Source organism: Papaver somniferum, chromosome 7, assembly GCF_003573695.1.
Source record: "Papaver somniferum cultivar HN1 chromosome 7, ASM357369v1, whole genome shotgun sequence".
Taxonomy (NCBI): domain Eukaryota; kingdom Viridiplantae; phylum Streptophyta; class Magnoliopsida; order Ranunculales; family Papaveraceae; genus Papaver; species Papaver somniferum.
In genome coordinates this window covers 111,516,329-111,535,906 of record NC_039364.1, presented here as the reverse complement: position 1 = coordinate 111,535,906, position 19,578 = coordinate 111,516,329, and the positions used below count along the sequence as shown (strand labels likewise).

General features: G+C 36.5%; 1 long non-coding RNA gene across 1 annotated transcript; it reads right to left on the bottom strand.

Annotated features, from left to right (window-relative positions):
* Positions 1-4,506: 4,506 nt before the first annotated feature.
* LOC113298141 lies at positions 4,507-6,801 on the bottom strand. Its single transcript, XR_003334020.1, has 3 exons — positions 6,581-6,801; positions 5,234-5,372; positions 4,507-5,035 (listed from the first exon to the last, which is right to left on the bottom strand). It is a non-coding gene; the product is annotated as an uncharacterized LOC113298141 (long non-coding RNA).
* Positions 6,802-19,578: the final 12,777 nt, after the last annotated feature.

Here is a 19,578-nt window from a genome sequence, read left to right as displayed (position 1 = left end):
CAACTGGCTGTTGTTGGTATTCTAATACTCCAAATAATTTCACAACGCATGCCCATAAAAAAAACCTCCCTAGTTTGAGGCTTATACCTTTTATTTGCCTGGCATTTTTAGGGGCGACCCCAAAAGAATTAGGGGCGACACAAAAAGATAAAAAAGGTCATCCAAATGTAAAATGTAGCCATCCCTTTATCTCTCATTTTTTAAATGGCCAAACTACCCTTTACAATCGGTAGATAACTTCACAATTGGGAAGTTAATCCACATTCGGGAGCCAATTCAGTTTACATAACTTCCGAATATAAACTATCCCCAAAATAAAATCCTCTATCTTTTGAATTTTGATTATCCTATAATCGGTAGTAAAAAATTTTATCTTGACTCCCGATTAAAGTAGACCTTTGGCTAAAATGCTACCATAATCGGTAGTGAATTTAGTTTATTTAACTCCTGAACATAAAGTAGCCCCAAAATAAGATTTTGCAAAAATTCTCAATTTTTTGAATTTTGGTTGAGCCTATAATTGGTAGTAAATGAAGGTATCCTGACTTCCGATTATACAATGGCTCTCTTTGCAAATATCCTACTATAATCGGCAGTCAAGGTAGTTCATATAACTACCGAATATAGAGTTTCCCCAAAATGTGATTTCGCAAAAATCCTCATTTTTTGGAACTTTGGTTGAGCCTATAATCGGTAGTAAATGAAGTTATCCCGACTTCCGACTATACAGTAGATCTCTTACAGAAATCCTACCATAATCGGTAGTCAAGGTAGTTCATATAACTACCAAATATAAAGTTTCCCCAAAATGTGATCTTGCAAAAATCCCCAATTTTTTGAATTTTGGTCGATCCTATAATCGGTAGTAAATTACGTCATCCTGACTTCCGATTATATAGTGACTCTCTTTGCAAATATCCTACCATAATCGGTAGTCAAGGTAGTTCATATAACTACCGAATATAGAGTTGCCCCAAAATGTGATTTTGCAAAAATCCTCAATTTTTTGAATTTTGGTTGAGCCTATAATCGGTAGTAAATGACGTTATCCTGACTTCCGATTATACAGTAGATCTCTTACTGAAATCCTACCATATCGATAGTCAAGGTAGTTCATATAACTACCGAATATAGAGTTGCCCCAAAATGTGACTTTGCAAAAATTCCCAATTTTTTGAATTTTGGTTGAGCCTATAATCGGTAGTAAATTACGTTATCCTGACTTCCGATTATACAGTGACTCTCTTTGCAAATATCCTACCATAATCGGTAGTCAAGGTAGTTCATATAACTACCGAATATAGAGTTTCCCCAAAATGTGATTTTGCAAAAATCCTCAATTTTTTGAATTTTGGTTGAGCCTATAATCGGTAGTAAATTACGTTATCCTGACTTCCGATTATACAATGACTCTCTTTGCAAATATCCTACCATAATCGGTAGTCAAGGTAGTTCATATAACTACCGAATATAGAGTTGCCCCAAAATGTGATTTTTCCAAAATCATCTATTTTTTGAATTTTGGTGGAGCCTATAATCGGTAGTAGATGAGGTAAAATCCTGACTTCCGATTGTACAGTGGCTCTTTTTGCAAATGTTCAACCATATTCGGTAGTCAAAATAGTTTATATAACTACCGAATACAGAGTAGCCCCAAAATGACATTTTACAAAAATTCCTCTTTTTTTTTTGAATTATGATTGAGCCTATAATCGGTAGTAAATGAATTTATTGTCAACTTCCGATTAATAGTAGCCCCAAATACGCATTTAGCACAAATTTATATCAATCGATAGTATCTTTGTGTTATTTAACTACCGATTTAATACTAACAGTCGGACACAAAATAGCTTCTGATTATGTAAGGGCATTAACGTATTCTGCGCATTTTTGGACATCCCTTAACGTTTTATATGGGTTGGGAATAAAATAATCGTCCCTAATTTTTTTGGGGTCGCCCCTAAAAATGCTAGGTTTATGCCAGGTTTATTTGAGGCCTATCATTAGAAAACAAAAGAAGATATTCTGAACTAAAATGGAAATCGTGTTAGCCAACTAATTTACTTAATACTTAAAATACTCCTGATTAACTATTGTTAATTTGGGTGATTAATTAACATTTAATTTTGTTAATTTAGAAATTAATTAATCTTAATTCATCATCAAAACATAATTTTTTTAAATTCCTTTTAAAAAAACATCATCCCAGAATGGGTGGATATTTATTCCCTCATAGACCGGTTCTTAATTGGTTTTTTAGTTCACGAATCGGTTGATACTAATGTAATAGACTGATTGTGGCTTTATTTACAAACAAAAAAAATTAAAATTTCTTTTATCCGGAACCTGTCAATATGAACTTTCACATCGACCGATTACGTGCTGATGTTGAAAAATATCAAACATAATTTAAATTCATACTCAAGTTAAGAATGAGTATGATTTTATACTCAGTTGGAGATCGAGTATGAAATTACAAAATCGTACGCATTTTCAAATTGGGTATAAAATCATACACACAAGTATAAAATAATTTTTATTTTATATTAATTTTATACTCGAGCTGAAATGATACTCTGAGCTGAAATCAAGTGTACATATGTAACAGACGGGAAAATTTCCATCCTAATGGGTTGGTTTTCAGTCCATTAGCAAGGCCAAGTTCCCTGCACGTCACTTGAAAACTGAATATATGTGTTATGTGTATTTTCATGGGCCCATTTTAAAGACCAGACAATAGTATGCTCAGAACAGTTAGCTAGAACTTGTATTGCAAAAATGAAAAAAATTCGGGATAGAAAAGAACGAAAGTATTCAAAATCAAGCGTAGAAATCTTAGAAGACCAAATGAGGATTCATGGCTCAGTCTACTTAATTAAATTTTAACTCGAGTCCCAAATACAAAAGTGTAAACCCATATAAGAAAAGTGTTACAAAGCTGGTGTGCATGCACGTAAAGAGGCGTCTTTGGAATTTTTGTCTGATAGTAACAAGGACCTTCGTCCAGCAGACATCCTTGTCCTGAACTGGAAAAATGGATAAGATGTATGTATGGATGTCACAGTTGTCTCGCCCTTTACTGGGGAGAGAGTTCGTTCTTTCGTTCCAGGTCAGGCCATTTCGAAAGCAATCTCGCGCAAACGAACTAAATACTTAGATGAGTGTACTTCACATGGGTATGGCTTGGGTATTTTAGCTTTCACTACTTTGGGGGAGCTTGGTGAGGATTTGGTTTGTTTTTTTAAGCGTTTAAAGAACTGTTTAGTTAGTAATGATGCCGGTAGTGGTCTAGGCAGTTTTATTTTTCATAGATTAGGTGTTGCCATTCAAAAAGGGGTTGGTGCCCAGCTTGTTGCTCGGTTACCAACTAAAACTTTGTGCAAATCTTAATTGATATTATTTAATAAAAAATATTAAAAAAATTTATTATTATTTAAAAAAAATAAAATGATTATGTTAAATAATGTAGAGATGATATGCATTCCCTTATTCTAAAAAGGCTGCACAACTAACTTAAATATATACTTTAACTTTAAGGACAAGGTAAACACTTGCGAGTTACTTTTTTTTGATCATCAACCATTAGTATTTCATTCCATTAAGAAACGTTTACATGATGGTTTTCAAGAAAAAAGAGTACATCATAAACATGAAACAAATACAATAAAAGATGCAAAACGTAAATAAATCGCGAAGAGAAAGAGCGATCCACAACTGTAGCACCCAAATCTTATATGGAGAGATTGGAGAAGGAATGGTACTCGAAATCACGGTTCGACCATTTTGATTGATATTCTTCTTGAAGAAGAGATACTCCTATTAGAGAGGAGTGATTTGCCCAAAAATTCATGTTTAGCGAGAAGCCCAGCAACTCTAGATCTATTAATCTGTTGAAGAAGAACTTGATCTTGTCTCCGTCAAATCGCCTGATGTACTTGTATCTAAAAACCCGAATCACGAACAAATCTATAGAAAGAAACACTATAAAAGTGTAGATAAAATCGCTCTATTAGCGAAGAAAAATTGCCATAATAGCGAAGAAAATTATTCAAAACGTGAAATAAAACTAAGAACAAGAAATCTTTACTCAGATCTAGCCCCTAAAGGACTAGATTTAAGCAAATGAGGAAGAAGATGATAAGTTTTCTTCAAGGTTTTTGAGAAGGGAGAGAGAAGAAAACACTTGCGAGTTACGACATGTAGCAATTGGATTTTAGTATATGTAAGATGCAAGTCCAAAGAGAAGGTATCTTGTAAAGGAGACCTGCTAGTATATTTGGATTTAACAACAATGAAAAAAATATAGCCAGACCTTACACTAAACCATTGAGGAATGAGCAATAGAAAGATTACGTATTTAATCTGGTCATGCTTAGAATGACAAAAGTAAAAACCACTCCATATAGAAAAAAATTACAAAACAATCTACAACACCCATAGGTCAACACTGTCCGACCATGGGGATATTGTAAAGAAGACATGGTGGGGATATTTCATTCACAGGCTCTAGACATACAACTTGTTTGTTTGTAGATGACTCATCTGAGTCCTCTGGATCTGAGTCATCTGGATCTGACTGAAATCACATGACTCATCTGGATCTGACTCACTTAGGTATGACTCAGAAAATGTGTTTGTTTTTGAATCGGACCTAACTCAACTGACTGGAAACTTTTAGACAGAAAACCCAAGATTAGATGACTTGAAATACACGAGACATGAAACAACAAAGAGAAGGAATACAAGTAACTGGATATAACAAAGATGTTAAAACTATACTGTGATTTACATAAGACGGGGTAACCAGAAAAAAATGAGTTAATCCTATCTTTCCATTGACGCCTGGTAGGTTCAGTTATCCTTGTCCATATATCTCCAGTTTCCATAAGTCCCAGCTTCTTGACCTCTACACCTATGGATAGTTGTGGAATCATGGATTAATACGTTGCTCGACTGCAGCTTGAATGTGGGTCTTGTTGGAATATCCACAATTTGACATGGCTTCGCAAATTTCCAAGATCGTGTTATGATTACACTAGCATTCCAACAAAGTAAGGTGAAAATTTCAGAAAGTAACATTAGTCAGAGATCAACTCTACAATGACAGAAAATGCAAGCTTTTACTTATATATTATATCAATGAAGCTTACTATACGATATTGTGTATATGGGATTTAGATTAAAATAGTTGTCACATTGACACCATGATCTGGAAAAGTTAAATGTTACTCACATTGACACCATAATCCAGAAGAACTTTAACAGTATCGTCTTTTCCAGCAACAACAACATATTGTAACAGTCAGCCATGACCATTCGAAACATCCGCATTAATACCTTTGTAAGTAACATGTGTATGCCGTCTTTATACCCTGCAACACGAAAAAACATTAGGAGCTACTCTAAAACATCTGAATTACACATTTAAAAAGTTAGCAGATCAGTTGGAACACACCCTATGGTTCACTGTGACATGATTCAAAGGACTGCAATTTCAAGAAGATATCCACAGCGGACAAGCACCCTTCCACGACTGCAGGGTACTTGTCTTGAAACTACTATCCTAATTTCATATCATGATTATGTATGCTTGCACGGTACTTTACATAAACTACTCGATATATAGCATGGTCATCGTAGAAAGTAAACAAAACATCTCCAAACAAAATTAAAGCAACGCAAAAACTACAAGGAAACATTATTTTACTGTTGGGCATTTCACAAATATATAAAGCTCACAAACCTAACATTGGTTAAACTTCTAAGACATATATAGAAAATTACTATAACACTTTGATAATCCAAACCCTTAATTTGGAACCCCAAAATAATTAAAACCCATTACATAAAAACACCATTACATTCAAGAACATTAAACAAAAAACCCCTAAGAAATTACATAAATATTATCATAAAAAAAAACAAAAACATATAACTAACCCGATTATGTGAAGAAGTTGGCAACAATCAATCTCGTACAAATTAAAACTCAAATTAAGAGATTCTACGCTTTTCAAATCATACAAATTGAGCGAAAGATTTTCACACGAGTTTCCAAATCGGCAAGAACAAATCTCGTCTTTTCGTTTGAGTCAGTGATGGACGCATAGAATAAGGAGTATTTTTATACCTGACTCAAAAGCCACCGAGTCAGAGGTAACCCCTGACTCAGACAGCGAGTCAGGTGCTTCAAAAAATTTAAACCAAACAACCTGACATCTGACTCGGTGCGAGTCAGGGGTTGACTCAGACCCAGACACCGAGTCAGATGCTAACAAACAAGATGATAGTTTAATTAAATTCCAATACACTTTCACATAGCACATCATTTCAAAATATTACTACCACCTAAAACAGTTGAAATTGTAAGAGAAGTACATAAGTAGAAATGGACACAGACAGGAATGCATATATCTAGACCCAAGTTCAGAGAGGCGGCTATTGTATATCAAAATAACACCTTAGAATTTCCCTTATATACATATCAAAATAAGACAAAAACATGGATTGAAATCCGATACTAGAACCATCCCAGATCCCATCCCTGTGATATACATATTAAACAAGACAAAATACTAACTTTTAACGCACTAAAAGCCTGTCGTAAGCTCTACCCAGCTTACTGCTGCAAGCTCCTTTCATGCTCTGTGAGAGGAAAATAATGAAAAGGGTGAGCAATGCCCAGTAGGAGTTGATAGCGAAAAATGGTACTTGCAGAAAATATAAATAATATATAAGAGCGGTAACAAGAACATTTGTACATATATACAAATAATCAAAGTGACAATCACAGTTAACATTTGAAAACCACAAGAAGTAACTATACTAATTCCTTCATGTCCAGTTGCCAAACTCTTCTAATTTATAATGGCCAGTTGCTCTTCTAGTTCAATGGCCAGTTGCCAAACTGCTCTAGTTTTAACGGCCAGTTGCCAAACATCCAGCTGCCAAACTGATAATTTATATGGCCAATTGCCAATCTAATAATTTGTATGGCCAATTGCCAATTTATATGGCCACTTGCCACTATCCATCGACCAGTCGCCAATGGTTTTTCGAGTAACCATCCGTAGGTGGGAGTCCCAGTTGGGCCTGACACTCCTAAAGTAGAATCCTCTATGCTTGTTCATAAGAAGAAAACACTCGCTATAAGAGCAAGTCTTATGGTGGAATCCATCTATCTTCCAAGCCACCTCAGCACTTGGAATTGTGGATGGAAGCGCAAGTGTAATGGTGGAATAGTGAAAACGCTAGCACTAAAAAAACGTTATTAAGAATAACACTCAGTGCTATTAAGAATAGCGTTTTTTTCTCAACCGTTAGATTTCAACAACTCATTTTAAATCTACGGATAAAAAAAAACGATATTCTTAATAGCACTGAATGCTATTCTTAATAGTGTTTTTTTAGTGTTATTCTTAATATCGTTTCTTGTCTTCTACTGCGTTATTCTTATTGACGTTCACATGGATTCCACAGACCCTTCACGAAACCGTGGAACCCTGCTTGGATTTTCTGAGGACCCCAACTTGGAAGCCACTAGACTTGACATTCCATGATTTTTCCACACTTGAAATAGGTTGGATTTCACCATAAGACTTGCTCTAAACATTACAGCGAGCCAGTACATAAATCAGAAATGAAAGTGACAAATCTGACTGTACAAAAATGAAATATCCCATAACATCTCACCAATGGCACATACATAAATGACCGATTGAGCATGAACCAAAAATATGCATTGGCGTTCAAATGATAAGGCAGTACATTTATTGAATCAAATGGTATAAACAGGGAGATTGAAATAAACTTAAACCGATGCCATAAGGTAAAACATTCGGTGGAAAATCCTTGAGTTTATAGAATAGGGAAGAAAAGGAAATTATAGAACTCAGTGAGTCCTTTTTAGAAAGGATAAAAAGAAGACTAGTAGAAACAAAATGGTAAACTAGGAAACCAAGGTAAGTCTGCGAAATGATTTCAAAGGGTTTAGTTGTTGGCTCGGAGTGGAGTTTTAAATATAAAACTTATTTGATCATTTTAACAAACAGTTGAAAGGTTAGTTTAGGAAGAGAAAACTATGACTCTTGATTTAAGATGGCAACTTAAAATCATTTGTATTGCCGCAAATCCTTATTACTCTTCATAAATTCATTAATGGACGTTCGAAATCATAACATTTCAATACACAAAATGTAAGAGTTTAAACCAAGCTTCCTGGGGTGTAAAAATCAACAATGGGCGTCGATTTTTTGTTTTAAACCAAAATCATGGACACAGTTGGCAGATTATAAGCCTCACAGATACCCTTTTGGTGAAAACAACAAAATTCAGAGATTTCCATTGAAAGAAATCAAGCCACTTCCCATGCAAATTTATTTGATTGGTTCATAAAAGGAAATTCGTTCAAGCATTTAACCGAATAAGTTATATGCCATATAAGAACATCATATCCATTTCAAGCTCTAACCACACTGAAAATCAAAACTTATGTAACAGAAAACAAATCAAATCCTTGAATGTTTCAAATCCGCACTCGAGAAATACATGCATCATAATCATCATAAAATAACTAGATTACCGTTGCCACGGTGGGGAGGACCGACCGAAAAAACGAAACACCGCGATGTGTAACGGTATAAGTCAAAAATTGATATGCATCAAAATTTATGGTAATTTACATAAATTTTTCCAATTTTTTATGCATCTTTTGTGATTGGTTTGCACCAATTCCTTCTTGTATTATTCTTTTGTGGTGCTTTGCATAATGCTATGCATTAAATTTTAAAAGTCACCATCAAATTTTTCGTAAAAATTATGATTTTTATATTGTTATTTGTACTCGTTGTGTAGATTTTTTTAAAACCTTTCAAATGACATAAAATTCATAAAATTCTCAGACACGGATTTTTAGATATGTTATATATTAAAGTTTGGTTACCAATTATACCCCTGGAAAATAAGATACATAAGGAGTAATAATAATTAGACTAAAAGGAAGGACATTTTAAGCTTTTCATGTCCGAAAGACTACTACCAAATTCATTTCCAATCTTTTTATGGAATTGAACATTTGTGTTAGTCTACATTTTACAAGAAAGTGGCCATAAAAGGGACTCCCTCCCTACGGGCCCTCCGGTTGGTCGGCCCAATTATAGGGATTAACATAAGAAAAATATAGGATTTCAACCCCATTTGTAGAATTTCGAAATAGAAATTAAAGAAAAAATAATTGTAAGATAAACCCCTACCTTTCTGCAGAAGATAAATTCAGCCAAAACAGATGATGGGTTGACCTCCAATGTCGTTTTGAAAACTAAAACTCCTTTTGAGTAATCTTGATTTGAGTGGAAATCGATGAGAACGGTATATGAGAGAAAAACTCAATGGCACCTCCAATAACAAGTGTTTTCTTTTTTGTTAGAGTTGGTGATGGACAATCTTTGTCCTACAACCACCAGCAACCCCACAAATATTTCCAAATCTTCTACTGCAATATTTCCAGGAAAAACTCAATCTCATTATGTAGTTGTGTTATCTGAGGAAACTACAAACTCCACCACCCAATCACCATCACCCCAAACCTCCCCTGAATCGGACCACTCAAAGAAGTTGCGACATTGGAAGATAATGGCAAGGGTAAATCAGAACCCAAGTAATATTGAAGCAGTTCAACTCTCTGGAAGCAAAAGACAATCCATCCCTATGGATTGTGACCCTCCATTAAAACAAACTCACTATGCATCTGAAGAAGAGGTTGTGGCGACTTGTCTTGAAAAGTCGCAAGGTCAATGTTAGTGCAATCTTGGAATTGTCGCGGATTAGGGAATGACACGACAGTTCGAACATTAAAATCATTCTTGCGCAGCTGCAATCCGTCTATTCTATTCTTATCAGAAACTCGTTTGAATGAAAGGAATAACAGAAGGATTCTTGGCTCTCTCAGTTTCATATTTTATGAGTTTATCCCTGCCCAAGGAAGAAGTGGGGGTCTCGCTGTTCTTTGGAAAGACAACGTCGAAATGAAGATCATCTCAAAATATCATACATGGTCACATTGAAGCCAAACTCAGTATACCAAGTTGGGATTTATTATGCACTTATGGTCCACCAGCTCATAATTTGCGAGATAACTTCTGGAGTAAAGTCTCTGACATCATTGATGCAATCAACGACCCGTGGTGCATGATAGGAGACCTGAATGTGCTTATGCATGAACATGAAAAGCATGGAGGCTCTAGAAGCACGGATATCAGTTGTAATGAATTCAGAAGATTTGTCAGAAACAATGATGTTCTTGATTTGGGTTTTGCTGGACCAGCATTCACCTGGTCTAATAATGCTACCCAAACTGCACCCATCTTCGAAAGACTGGACAGAGCTCTATGCAATACTGAGTGGAGATTATTATTCCCAGATGCTGCTATACTCCATCTCCCCAGAATTGATAGTGATCATGCGCCAATCCTCCTAAACACCATGAGAAAACCACCCAAAAGAGTCCGAAACTATAAATTCGAATTTTATTGGATAGATCATCCGCAATCCTATGAAATCATTCAAAGCAAATGGGGTGATACTTCTGGAAGTATGGTGGATAGACTTCATATGTTGGGGAAAGGCTTAATGAAAAGGAGCAGATAAACGTTTGGAGGCACAAGGATGGAAATTGCAGAGGAAAAGAGGAAGCTTTTGGACTTACAATCCATTGCACATCTGACTGACACTAGAGAAGAGGAAAGAGCTATCTACAAAAACATTGCAAACTTGCAGAAACGTGATAGAATGTTTTGGCAACAAAGAAACAAATCAAAATGGGTCCCCTCCATGGACAAAAATACCCAGGTATTTCATGTTTCGGTCATTCATAGAAGGAGCAAGAATAAAATATTTTCCTTAAAGAATGATGATGGCAATTGGATCTTTGACTATGAAAAAATAAAAGAAAACCTTATAAACCATTTTAAGAACATGTTTTCTAGAGATACCAATGTGAACTCTAACATTTGTATTCCTATTTTTCCTATAAGTCTCACCCAAGAAGAATGCAGGTCCCTAACTGTGATTCCCGCTGCTGATGAAGTTTTTAATGTTGTGAAGCAAATGGGATCGTTAAAATCCCCAGGACCGGATGGTTTTCCAGCCCTCTTCTATAAAAAATGTTGGAACGTGGTGGGGCCTGAAATTGTGCATCTAATCCAAGACTAGTTCAGATACGCTTTAATCCCTCCAGGTCTGAATCATACCTTTTTATCTCTAATCCCAAAGAAAAAGAGTTCTGAAATGGCAGCTGATTTCAGGCCAATATCTCTCTGCAATGTGCTTTACAAAGTGGTTACCAAGATAATCGCCAAAAGATTAAGTCCTTTCCTTGATCATCTCATTGAGAAAAACCAATCCGCTTTTGTACCGGGTATACAAATCATTGATAACATTGTTGTGGCTAGAGAAATTTTCCATTCCATGCATACTTCCCGTACTTCTCAAGGTTCTTTTGCTCTTAAGCTTGACATGAGTAAAGCATATGATAGAATTGATTGGCATTTTCTTGAAAAAGCTCTCATAAGCATGGGTATAAATGATAGAGCTAAGGATCTTATTATGATTTATGTCAAGTCCACTTCTTTCTCTATTTTTATTAATGGCCAGCCAGAAGGTTTTTATGGGGGGGAGCGTTTTCCCGTTGTCGCCGTATTTATTCATCGTATGTTGTCAATTTCTGTCGGCCATTATCAACAAAATGGAACTTGATGGGATGTACAATAGCTATAAAATTAATAGATGGGCTCCTAGTATTAGTCAAAATTAATGGAACTTGGAGTCTGCAGAATGTCTAAAGATGATAAATATCTTGGTGTCAAAATTCTTCAACAAGGAAATAGTGTCTCCAATTACAAATTCCTAATAGACAAATTTGATGAGAAGCTTTCAGGTTGGAAGAGAAACTCCTTGACTAATGCTGGCAGGACAACCTTAATTCAACCCGTTCTTGCACTCATTCCAGTCTACTTTATGGCTACTTCTCTTATCCCAAAGACCATTTTGGAGAAACTCTCGCAAATCATTAGGGATTTCTGGTGGGGTCACAACAAGGAAAAGAAGAAAATGCACTTCTTGAAATGGGAATGGTTCAACTTACCAAAAGATAAAGGAGGATTGGGTATTAGATGCTTATCACATCTTAATTAGGCTCTGGTGGCTAAGCTTACATGGAGATTTCTTCAAGACCATGACTCTTTGTGGTGCAAAATTTTTAGAGCTAAGTATCTAAGAGAGGGCACTATATGGAATGCAAGAAAACCAAGAAAATGCTCTACAACCTGGCTGGCGATTTTGGAAAGCAGAAAGAACCTGAAAAGTGGTTGTTTATGGCTTGTAGGAAAAGGCAAGGACATTGACATCTTTTCTGACCCCTGGATACCTTCCATGCAGGGTATTAATCTTACCAGAACTTCTCAATCCTTGCATGAAGTGACCAAAGTTCATCAGCTCATTGATCCGGACACCAATAATTGGAATCTGAATTTGGTGACTCAGCTCTTCGATAACTTCACTGCCAGCCAGATACAAAATACGACCATCAACACTGCAGCTGATGATAAACTAATATGGCGGCTAACTCCCCATGGAAACTTCACTGCGCAATCGTTCCAGAAAATTCTACTTGAACAAGCTGGTGAGTCTTCTAATTTAAGGGATACTTCTTTCCCTTGGAAAAAATTCTGTTCCATTAAGAAAATTGCTCAGAAAATTAAGACTTTTATGTGGAAAGCTATCCACAATGGTATTTTTCAGTGAACCAAAAGGTTGGCAGATTTGTGAATGGTGTCTCTACAGAATGCAGTTTCTGTCATAATGATGTAGAAAGTGTTGATCATTTATTACTTCATTGCAGCTTTGCACAAGCTATCCGGTTTGCTTCTCCGCTCACTTTGAGACTTCAGGAACATAACCAGTTGACCCTAAATTCTCTAATTCAACATTGGTTGGCTACGTCTGATAATGATACTCTTTTTCTCTCGGTACTGCAATTTGCTGGGCTATTTGGAGATCTAGAAATTCTAAAGTCTTCGAGAACAAGAATACCAATATTCAAGGTACCTTGACTATGGCTCTATACTGGTTCAATTTGTACTACTTCCCAACTGTATAAAATGAAATTGAAGCGGAACCTCCACCTGTCACCAACAACTCTATTAGACAGATGCAGATTTGGTCACCTCCTCCTCCTTCTATAATCAAAATCAATGTTGATGCTGCGTGGAAGAATGGTCACTAATGGCGCTTGTTATGGTGCTGGTACCAAACTTGGATTTTCGGATACTCCGATCTTTGCAGAGGCTAACGGATTCCTTCTTGCTGCTAAAATTGCTTCCTGGCCGACTTTTAAAAACATAATCATTGAGGGTGACTGCCAAGTGGTGATTAAGATCTTGAAGGGAGAACATATTTCATCGCCTTGGAGAATCTGGAAGACTTTAGATGACATTAGAGGCCTGCAATCATACTTTGATAATTGTACTTTTAATTTTGTTACAAAAAGTGCAAATTCTGCTGCTCATTGTCTGGCAGCTCATGCATTATCAAACAACATCCAAAATAGATGGACTGCTGATCAGATTCCCGCTAGTATTGCTACCCTTTGGGATGTAGCAACTATCTAGTTCCTCTTTTCTCTTAATCTTTGTATACCAAAAAAAAAAAATTGGTGACGGACAAAAGATAGGACATCCCCTAGTTGCTCATGTGTGACACATGTAGTTCATGCTCAGAATTTCTAGTGTTTTCCTAGCACCTTATTAACCATGCTCACCAATATTTACCAAGGGATAACCATCTTGTAAAAAACACTCCTACTGGGTTGGGCTAAGCCTTGAAGAAATATTTATGGTGTTACAACATAACTTGGCTTTAGAACGAAAATGATTATAAACTCATTATATGATCGAGTATTAACTGAAAAAATGGATTACTTAGAGTCCTTTTTTATTACTTACCACATAAACTGATTGTTAGAACGTAAGTCACGATACACACACATAGGACGATTCCCGACACTACAATCGGCCCATACAAGTGTGGTTTATGTGAAAAATTCACATAATCCGATTCTAACAACAAAAAAAACATACAGAAAATTGGGCATCTCTTCCATGCAAGAATCGCTTTATGTGGGCATTAACTTTAACCGATTCTGGTTAAATTTTCTTAGGCCAGAAAACACATTCAGGACAATCGGTTGACGTGTTCATGAATATCGATCGATTATCATATGAACCGGTCAATATGGACATGAACATTGACCGACTATGGTTCAATATAAAAACCCATGATTGTTTGTGATTTTCAGTTTTGAATGGATAAACCAACCACAAGTATAATTAAGAGTAATGGGTTGCGAATCAACGATGTTTATTTTGAAATTTAAAAAAAAATGATGAAATTTTCTTTAGATCGATCGATATAGTTAGGATCGATTGATGAAGTTGGGTTTTAATTTTAGTTTGTGAGAGAAATGATTTGAATAGGTTTTAGTTTTGAAAGGATTTGAATAGGTTCCAAATTTAGAAGGATGATGCTTAGAATTGAATATCAATAGTGAGGATAATTTAATACTTTTACCTAAATTAGACACCCCTTATCCCCTTAGTTTATGTGGATGAAGAAATCTATAGGTTTCAAATAAACCGCACATGCCTCAAACTAGGGAGGAAAAAGAAATGCTCATACAAAATATTTATTTTCATACTTAAACTGCAAAAAAATATATGGCCAGTACTCGGTAGGAAAAACTTCACATGATTTTCATAAGTTCAAATTGTTATAGGTGGAGAAATTGGGGAATAACCCCACAAATGTGGGTTCTTATTTATCATATGCCTTCTAGTTTTAGGGTGCCACCATAACTTCCTAGTCTGCCTAAATAACTATTTCCTGATTGGTTGTTATCAATTGTCGGCATCAACTGTGAGTGGGACAAGTGTGCGGTTTGTATTGGTCATTAGCTTAGGATTCTCTTCTCTTCCTTTGTTCGCCATAACAGCTGTAAGAACATCCCATTTGGGGGTAAGTTATGAATTAATGAAGTTGTAGTTGAATGCTTCGGCAAAGTTACTTAGATGCGGTTCTATTTCCGTTACAATTCCGTCCACGCTTATTATCAATTGTACTAGAACAATACAAGTAGTATCAGATTCGTTCGATCCATGGAGGCATTTGATGAAATCAATAGGCCAGCTGATAATATTTCTCTTCAAAGGAGGTTGTTGTTAACAAATGAGGAATTACAGGATCTCAAGATTCGTTTCAAGCTTGTAATCGACACTGCGTTCGAGAAACATTTTGGCTAGAAGTTATGCAATCGTGCAGAAGGAGATTCCAGAATTACTTCTCAGTCTAATCATGGTGGTGGATTTGTTGGAGAAAATGTAACAACACACGTAATAATTGAGAAGAAAATACTTAGCTCAAACCGATGCTTGACTAATGTTCCTGGAGATGCACAAAGAATTATTGCAGGAACTAGTAGAGGCACGTATGAGATACGCTGACCTAAAGGCAATATCGCCTGCTACTCCTCTGAGATGCTATAGCAGTTGGCGAGTCACCTCCAGGATACAACCATTGATAGTACCCCTCAATGTAGCATACAAAGAAGGTACTCTAAGAACTTGTCACTGATTAATAAAAAACTCAAAACAGAGAAAACAAGATACAAAATATTGTTTTCAGAAAACAGAGGAAGAGAAGAAGAAGAGATTTTTCTCTGTCGTGTTAAATGAGCTGAAGACTCCTCTCTTAAATAGTTTTTTGGACGTTAGAAATAATGAAATAAGATTCTCATGCGTATGACAAAAATACTGGTAATGTTTTGTTTAAAAACAGTGCAAGACCAAATCAGAGAGTTTCTTTTGTCAATAATAGAGCAGAGTGTTGCTTTTGCAGAAAACAGCTTTAGCTTTTTTCAGGTTCAGAAAAACAGCTTCTATTTTTTTCCAGTGTCTAAAGCATGCGGGACACACAAGTCAGACAGACATAGAAGTCAAGCCAAAACACGTACAGACAAGGAGTAATATCCTCCTACATGTGTGGAAAACGCGTGCGAAAAATTTCAGCAAAAAGATAGGATCTAGTGAACCCACACCCACACCCACACCAGAACCCGACCCGACCGAACGGACGGACGACGGCGTGCATGCTTCGGTGCGAAGCACCGCGCGTACAGAAAAGGAAACCTTGCCCTAGTCTAGGTCTTCTCCCTCACACAAAAGAGTGTTGACACAAAGGGACATGCCCTTTAGGCAAAACCCATGGTATTTAAGTCTAAAAATCTTGAGATTTTAGTCTATGTGGGACTATTGTTTTATCTATTCAAAACAAAGAAAAAACAAAACAACTAGTGGGAAATAGGTTTAGGGGTCAAATCATAGTCCATGCATATTTGGTCTTAAAACAAAAACCCGTTTTTTTTATAACAATGCCCCACATGAATGATAAAACATGTCGACAAAATTACGAGAAAATAGAATACAACAAAATTAGGCTAAGGTGTCCCAGAGATTGAACCTTAACTTAGTGAGATGTTTCCGAAACTGCTTGTTGTAACGATGAACACAATGTATTGAACCGCCAACAGTGAATGCAATCCAGAAATAACAACCACACTTGATGTCTCAAAGAAAAGCTTCCAAACTCTTGTCGTTGTGCCCGTTTTGGCCGTGGGATAAATCCCGTACTTAATGAATGTCTCTAGAGAATCAGCTCAAATTCTCATAGGAAGCGGCCCCACTTCCAACATCCACATAGGTGAGTCCATTAAGAGTTTCCTGCTACACCCCACTTTAAACAAAGCCATGGAATTCATTAAGATCTCAATAGATCATCCTAACTCATGCATGTAGCACTATCACACAGTGACATCATAGGGAGGGACAACGATAGTGCTGTCTCGATATCACCATAAATTAGTTGTCTCATTGAACCTTGATATTAAAGCTCCATTCACAAGGTTGAGTATCCTTCATGGTGACTTATTCAATGAGCTTAAGTCCCACCCCCCTCGATGTGGATCTAACTACCTCTCTAGATAAACCTTTCTTCAAAATATATGCAATATTCTCTTTAGACCTCACAAAGTCTATAGAGATGATACCAGTAGAGAGTAGTTGTTTCACTGTATTGTGTATTCTTTGTAGATGTATAGACTTTCCGTTGTATACACTATTCCTTGCGCAACCAATAGCAGCTTGACTGTCACAGTGTATTGCGATCGAAGACACATGCTTGGGCCAGAGTGGAATTCTTTCCAGGAAACCTCGTATACATTCAGCTTCCTCTCCAGCTTTCTCCAAGGCTATAAACTCAGACTCCATGGTGGATCGAGCTATACATGTCTGTTTGGAGGACTTCCATGACACATATCGCACCTCCAAGTGTGAAGATGTACCCACTAGTGGATTTGCACTTATCTGAGTCTGATATCCAGTTAGCATCACAATATCCTTTTAGCACAGTAGGATACTTCCCAAAACTTAAGCAATAGTTTGAAGTTCCTCTCAGGTACCGCAGAACTCTGTGGAGTGCATTCCAGTGATCCCGCCCAGGGTTGCAAGTATACCTGCTTAATCTACTGACAATGTAGGCAATGTCAGGTCTTGTGCAGTTCATCAAATACATAAGACTGCCAATAATGCGAGAATACTCAAGTTGAGAAATTCCCTCACCCTTGTTCTTGTTCAAGTTATAATTGGGATCATAAGGAGTAGATACAAGTTTAGCATTTTCATGATTAAATCTCTTAAGTACAGTTTCAGCATAATGAGATTGACTAAGACTATATCCATCAGACGTCTTTCTGATTTTCATCCCTAAGATTACATCTGCGGGTCCTAAGTCTTTCATGTCAAAATTTTCGTTAAGCATGCTTTTAGTGGTATTAATAGTATCAAGGTTACTGCCTAATATGAGCATATCATCAACATAGAGGCACAAAATAACATGAGAACCATCCACCGATTTAATGTAAACACATTTATATGATTCATTTACCTTGAAGCCATTAGATATCATTACATGATTCAATTTTTCATGCCACTGTTTAGGTGCTTGTTTTAAACCATACAGAGATTTTTTCAATTTGCATACTTTGTCTTCAAGACCTTTCACAACAAAACCTTCAGGTTGGTCCATATAAATTTCTTCATTTAGTTCACCATATAAAATGCAGTTGTAACATCCATCTGATGTATATGCAAATCATAAATAGAAGCAATGGCAATCAGCATCCTAATAGAAGTGATTCTTGTGATCGGTGAATAAGTATCAAAGAAATCTAATCCTTCCTGTTGTCTATAACCCTTAGCTACCAACCTGGCTTTGTGTTTTTCTATAGTTCCATCTGTTCTAAGCTTCCTTTTGAAGACGTATTTGCAACTTATGGGTTTACTACCAGGAGGTAATTCTACAAGCTCCCAAGTTTCGTTTTGTTGAATGGAATCCCACTCATTATTCGAAGCTTCTTTCCCGAAGGGAGCTTCCGGAGAAGTCATAGCTTCCTTATAGGTTTGGGGTTCAGACTCTACCGTAAGAGTCACAAAATCTGGACCGAAACTTTTCTCGGTTCTAATCCTCTTACTTCTTCTAGGTTCGGTCTCATCATCTAGAGACGGGGGTTGACTAGTTGAAGGAACACCTGTGAGGTCATTGTGGACCCTTTTGCGAGGTCCAGACCCTAAAGGAAAAATGTGTTAAAAGAACTGCATATCTAGATTCCATTATGGTGTTCTGACCAATGACCATGAACCTATAAGCACTAGTGTGCTCAGGATAGCCTAGGAAAACACAATCTACAGTTTTAGGTCCTATTTTTGTTTTCTTGGAACGAGGAATGGCCACCTTGGCCAAACACCCCCACACTTTATAGAATGCATAGGAAGGTTGTCTACCTCTCCATAACTCATATGGAGTATTGTCAGATTTCTTAAATGGATCTCGGTTCAAGATATAACAAGCATAGAGAATTGCTTCCCCCCACAGGCTCTAAGGTAGCCCTGAACTAGCTAACATAGCGTTCACCATATCTATGAGTGTTCGGGTTTTCCTTTCAGCTACTCCATTCGACTCAGGTGAAGAAGGTGTAGTAGTTTCATGAATGATGCCATTAAGTTTGCAAAATTCTCCTATTGGTATCACATACTCACCACCTCGGTCTGACCTAAGAGTTTTAATTCTAACACCTCTTTGGTTTTCTACTTCAAGTTTATATAATTTGAAAGCGTCTATGGCTTCATCTTTACTTCTAAGAAGATAAACCTGCCAGTATTATGAGTAATCATCGATAAAAGTGATGTACCATTTTTTACCACCTCTAGTTGTTCTTGATTTCAAATCTCCCAAATCCGAGTGGATTAGTTCTAGGGGAGTTGTACTACGTTCAACCTTTTTGTTAAAGGGTTTTCTTGCATATTTGATTCAACACAAATTTCACATTTATGACCTCTGTCAATGTTTATTTTAGTAATGCAGCCTAAATTAGCAAGTCTTTCAATGGATTTGAAATTAACATGTCCTAATCTATCA